General features: G+C 38.0%; 1 protein-coding gene across 4 annotated transcripts in view; it reads right to left on the minus strand.

The window, feature by feature from the left end:
* The window catches only part of LOC135213299 (uncharacterized), a 64,733-nt gene that overhangs the window by 23,674 nt on the left and 35,090 nt on the right, over positions 1 to 5,969 (minus strand). For 2 of the 4 annotated variants that reach the window (XM_064247296.1, XM_064247289.1), the window contains exon 2: positions 1,013 to 1,117. The gene's annotated coding sequence lies outside the window, so the exon portion shown is untranslated. Of the gene's footprint in view, positions 1 to 1,012; positions 1,118 to 4,569; positions 5,013 to 5,109; positions 5,531 to 5,969 lie in introns of those variants that run through there. The other 2 variants (XM_064247283.1, XM_064247302.1) reach the window with 2 other exon arrangements.

Consider the following 5,969-nt stretch of genomic DNA (forward strand, 5'->3'; position numbering starts at 1 on the left):
CTGAAAGTAAAGAAAAACATCACTCACAAAAGTCTAAAAATTTTAAAACATGTTTCACAACAAACCCATTACCGAAAACTACTCCCTTTTCTCAGTCTTCATGAAATCTACGCACGACCAATCAAGACGTCAGTAACCTGCAAGACTGCATCCCCGCGCATGCATCTAGTGTATCCCGAGGTCCTCAGCAGTAAAAAGCCTCAATTTATTCAAGTCTAGCCTTTTGGTAGAAATGCCTGCCACTTCCCTGAACTTTTAGTAAGTTCAGCCAGAAATAAAATTTTTAATTGTCTTTTTATCTTTAATTAACAAAGCATTTACTCCTTACCTTTTAATTATAAAATTTTGGCAGTATTCCAAAGATATTTGTAGCTGCCTAAATGGACTTTCTTTCAACACCTATCTGTCCCTATGTTCGATGGTACTCAGCAAAAGAGAAGAATGATCAGTACATTTTCATAGAACTTTGAGGAGAGAATGCTATTTTTGCATAAGTTGGTACCGAGTAGTTGACAATATACCAGCTAGCTCTCTCCACTTACAAAAGTGATTTTCTGTCAAAATCCTAATTTAGTGTAGCTTTACAGTTTTCATACAAGACTCTACCATTAATAGGTGCCCTGTTTAAATACAGTTCTAATCTAACCAAATATCTACAATACAGTGCAATTCACCCAAGTACTATGATTGAACACTTAACTGAAGAATACCTTATTTAATTTTTGAAGCATGAAAATTTAAGTCTAAAAAATTAAATCTTTTTCTTTTTCAACTATTAGAGAGGGTGGAAAGTCAGTGGGAGAAAGGATATGAACAGAGTCAGTGGGAGAAAGGATATGTACAGTAAAAAGAACGAGAGAGATTGCAGCTGGAGGCTGAAGGGATGCTGCAAACACCCTTAAGTAATGCCTGCGCACTGACAACACTAATCAATTTATAAGCAACTAATAACTATTTAAAGCAACAGTTCACATTTCCAATGAACAAATAAACATAAAATTTTGAAACATACCTTGACCAATATAACTGGGGTTCCCTCTTCAATATCAAGTTCTCCGAACACTTGGTATAGATTGCCGCTCAAAATTGGTGTGTTGCTCACTAACGCCAAGTTCATCTGCAAAAATAGAAATGAGATGGTTGTTGCATAAAACCCATACCATATTGGTTTTGCTATAACTCTTATACTCTACACTGCCAAGGACTCATTACAAAAATTCTTTTCAAAGATTAACCTAAAATCTAATGTGGTTCGGTTCCTACACCACTAACCCAGGCATGAAAAACACAACCTCATGCCCTATATAAATACTTCAAAATTGTTACCAGAAATTCCTAAATATACTCTAAACAAGATTGCATGGGTGCTTCCTGTAAAAAAAATAAAATAAAAAAATAAAAACTGCTCTGAAAAGTAAAAAAAAAAAAAAAAAAAAGCAGTGACAAGTACTATTCCAAGTCCCCAAAGTGGAACTGCATACAATAGGTTACATGCCCAAGGTTATCATCTTACATGGATGTTAGTTTCAGCTGTGTCCAGGTGATAATATTCCCAAATTTCATGAATTTCCATATGCCCTATTCAAAAACCCTGAGATTCGTTATAAGCTCCCCAAAAGTGATTACGTACTAGTATATATAGAACAGCTTACGTCATTGAGGAATTACATTAAACGTGTAAAATTCCACCTGATTCTCCCAAGCATGATGTGCTAGTTATTGTTCTGAATCCATCAGATATCTTAGCATATTTATCATTTTATTAAATAACTGAGTTACAGAATTTAGTTCCTAAAATACATGGATAAATCTCCATCATCTAAACGCCTAACAAAATTACAATACCTTCACTCTGGATAACACCTTACGTGTTTAGAAGTATATTTTTCTTTTATAGCATGATGTATTTCCCATTTATGTAGCACTGCTGGTTTTGGAAGCACAATAACTGATTTTTATTGGAGCATTTTTAAAAATTAAGGTAAGTTTTTGTCAAAAAATATTTTAAAGCATGCTGATAAAAAATATTTTTATTTTCTATATTTTTTCAAAACCATATACATATGTACTGTATACATTAATTTTGTACTATGAAGAAGTACTATGTTAAATTTTTTGCCTATAACATTATTCAAATAGATTTCATTCAAGTTGCATTGAGCCTTACATTTGCCTTATAAACAGTGATCTTCAAAGTCCTTAAAAGTAAGGTCCACAATCCTAACTTATCTTCCCCATCCCAACCTTGAGTGCCACATCCTATCTGGCAGGAATGAGCATCCTGGACCAGACCCATAGCCATGCACAAAGGGCCCCATCCTAACTTAACCTAACCTACGGCACTGTTTATGGGGACCTCTTAACCTTATCATATGAGAGTATGTCCCAACCTAACCTTTAGTAATCTATGCGTAGTGTTACAATTTTAACATCCTAACTTTTAGCAGATAAACATCCTTCGGCCGAGGCAGGGGAAGGTGATGTATATCAAATTGATCGCTTATATTTGTCTTTAATTCTTCTGCAATAAAGAACTGATGGAGCTTAGTTCCATACCCTAAATGTATTCCTTATGGGGCTTCAAAAATTTGCCAATGAGACGGACCATTTTTGGTTGTAAGTACATACTGCTGACTTGTAACCAGATCTTAAAACGAATTTTCGACGACTGTATATGGAATGGAATATAAAATTTAGGCCACAGGCCAAGCACTGGGAACAAAGGTCATTCACTGCTGAAAGGGAAATTGAGAGTAAAAAGGTGTTTTCAAGATGAGATGTAACAGGAGGAAAACCTCCCAGTTAAACTATGAAACAATAATTGCAAGGAGAGGTTGGAAAGACAGATGGAAGAAAGAGAATATGAGCAGAATACAGTGAGAGGAATAAAAAGGGTTGCAGCTAGGGGCCAAAGGGACACTGCAAAGAACCTCAAGTAATGCCTACATTGTATTGAGATGCACTGATGGCATTACCCCTCAACAAGGCAAAAATCACACATAAAGGCCTGATATTCTAGATACTAGCACATTACGTACAAAGGAGGAAATAGGAGTAGTACGTACCGTATTTCTCACACTCTTTAGTGGCAACATAAACTTGTTTTTCTTAACTGTCTGAGGCAACTTCATCGATCTTAAATTATTCGTGAAATACAAACAAAAAGCTCCAACTATGCTTAACAAAATATGAAACAAGGAAAGGCTAAATTATTCTAATGAAAAATGTATGCATGTTACCTGAGGTTTAGGTGTAAAGCGTGAGTGCAGCATAAAATTCGTGTACAAAAACCTTTTGGTAACAAATCTTTGTTGCAAAGATAATTTTTTGCAACAATTCAAGCACCAGTAGGCTCATGACTATTCATACTGACTCAAGCATCAAGCAATACCGCACAATTATAGGAGACAAAAAGTGGGAAACTGCATACTTGAGATAGATAAAATAAAAGTGATTACCCTAACCTAACCTTCAGGCTCATTTATCTTCATAAATTAACTGACATTTTACACTTTAGAAGGCATATTATGATGACAATAACAATAAAGTCGACTGCCGGTATTAACTCCCCCTGAATAGCTAAAATCTGCAAATGGGTCATATATACCTAGGTTATAGTAAATAGGCCACTAACATTATTTTTTGAGTTCTGAGTCATTTCATTAAGTGATTTCAATTTTAAAAATGGTAATTTGCAGTTCCAACTGGAATAAAATTACCAAAAAACAAATTTGAAAGTCATGTGTCCTTGTTTTGTGATTTGCACTTCGAGCTACCTTTAAAATACCATTCGTCATCAAAATCTCCCATATAGGTAATATTGTTCTCTTATATGTCAGCAAGACAATTACAGACCTATTTATTAATCTTAAAAACTGCAAGAGGATTACAGTTACTGTCACGAAAACTATAGTGTACAGGATTTTTCGCTTCGAAACTCCCACTGAATCTACGTTGCCTGATAGTATGGCGCTAACTTACTTGACAAAGCACGTCAAAAGAATACTATCGCTTGTTTGAGTGGTTATAAGTAAAATTAAAGTACTTCAGCCCAAGTACGTGAAAATGAAATGGCCTAATTAGTAATCGCCTGGACGGGAAGTCGGTCCGTCGCAAGATGGAAGCAGTCTCGTCCTTCCAAGGATTCCGTCCGAAACAGACGAGTGGGTTGGTCTCCTAATTAAGCCAGTAGATAGTATGGCAATTGCCAACTATAAGTGTAACTTAGGTATGTATTTGAAGTTTGAATGATCGGGTGTGAGTAACTGCATAGGCATTTGCATACTGCAGTGGCGTAATGTTAGTTGTAGCTATAGCCTAAGTGCCAGTGATTTCTTAGAGTTTGCGGGATACTCGTGTAGCCCTCACGTTTTGTGTTTCAGGTACGGAGAACAGTGAGTTTGTCAGTTTTCTTTCTTTCTTTTTTTGAGGTATGGGGACAGTCAGTTCGTCGTCTTTTCTTTCTGGTAGAGTCAGTGTTTGTTATGTGAGGGTGATTGTTTGAGATGGATTTATTTTTGCCAATAAATTGAAGAAAAAAAAACTGACACATGACTCATTTATCCTTACATTGGGTATAATAAGTCACTTTCGTGTTCGTGGGTTGAATCGCCCCGTCCAGTCTGGCATCGGAAATTCCCGACACTATGAAAGAAATTCACAGGAGAAATCTCCCTGAAAACTAAAACTGAAGGTTGTGGTTGCTCTCCCACCAACCTTCGAAAAAGCCCTTGTAGTAGGTATATCAAAGTCTCATAGGTTATAGTATGTAAATATTACAACTAGGTACTTCTTTTAATATGAGAGACGATTACTAAAAGTCCATTTTCTAATCTAAAAAAAAAATGCACGAGGAATAGAGTCACTTTTCACGGGAAATCATCAGCAATTCACACGAATTACGTCAAAATAATTTTATTTTAATTATTCCCAAAGTAATTCCACTACACGAAGGAGGAGGAGGAACGGGAGAGGAGGAGGAGGGAGGAGGAGCAATGTTGCTCCTCCTCCTGGTGCTTTAGCTCTTGCATTGCTCTCCTTCTCCTTCCTTCTCCTCCTCGACCGATCGCCCTCGTCGTCCCCCTCGACGCACAACACCCCGACGAGTACCTGCTCGTCCTCGGAACGGAAGGGCCTCGGCACTCCGCTCGACACGGAACCTGGGTCGTTAATTTGTTGTTGTGGTCGTCGTCGTCGTCAGGAGTTGTTTTCGTGGATCAGCTGTTCTCTGTGGCCGAAGGAAAACTCCCAACGCTGTTGGCCGACGACCCGACGAACGAGACGCTTCGAACGCGGCCGCTCGCGGGGTTCGGACGTGCCTGGAGAGGCCGAAGGCTGGCCTCTGCCTCACGCTAAATTCGACGATAAAACCGTCCTCGTTCACGCAAATTCCCTCTGTTTAGATTTCATTTATTAATAAACTATACATTCCAATGCCATCGCACCCGAATTCGAGGAAGACAAACCACGTTAGCGAATGTTTGGTCCGTTCAGAAACGTTCGAACCACTTTCCTCTCGAACTGCCTCACGTTCGAGATAAGGGCCTCGGATGTATCTCCTTGCCATATTAACCTATCATTTCGAAGGTATTTTCACGTTCTTATTGCGTCCACCAGGCGTGACAGAACCATTAAAAATTATTTGTTGCCGGTCATAATGAATCATTTTCAGCCGCTGAAAATATTTAAAAATCTTGAAACTAAAGGAACAGTAAATGTTTTAACGAATAAATATTTGAGAAAATACCAAATCGGTAACCGCTTCCCCTATTGCCATGGCAACTCAAAGCAACGCTGCCACGTCTCCGGCCTTGGCGCGAACAGGGATACAGTAGTAATCCCGTGGAATGTGAATTTCTAAACTTTTGAATTTCGCACTTTCCGTGACGTTAATGTCGACAATAACATCTCTTAAATCATTCGGCAACCCTACTCGACAGTCTGGGAGGGATTACTGGACGATTTGATGA

The sequence above is a fragment of the Macrobrachium nipponense genome, chromosome 19 (genome assembly GCF_015104395.2).
Source record: "Macrobrachium nipponense isolate FS-2020 chromosome 19, ASM1510439v2, whole genome shotgun sequence".
NCBI classification, from domain to species: Eukaryota; Metazoa; Arthropoda; class Malacostraca; order Decapoda; family Palaemonidae; genus Macrobrachium; species Macrobrachium nipponense.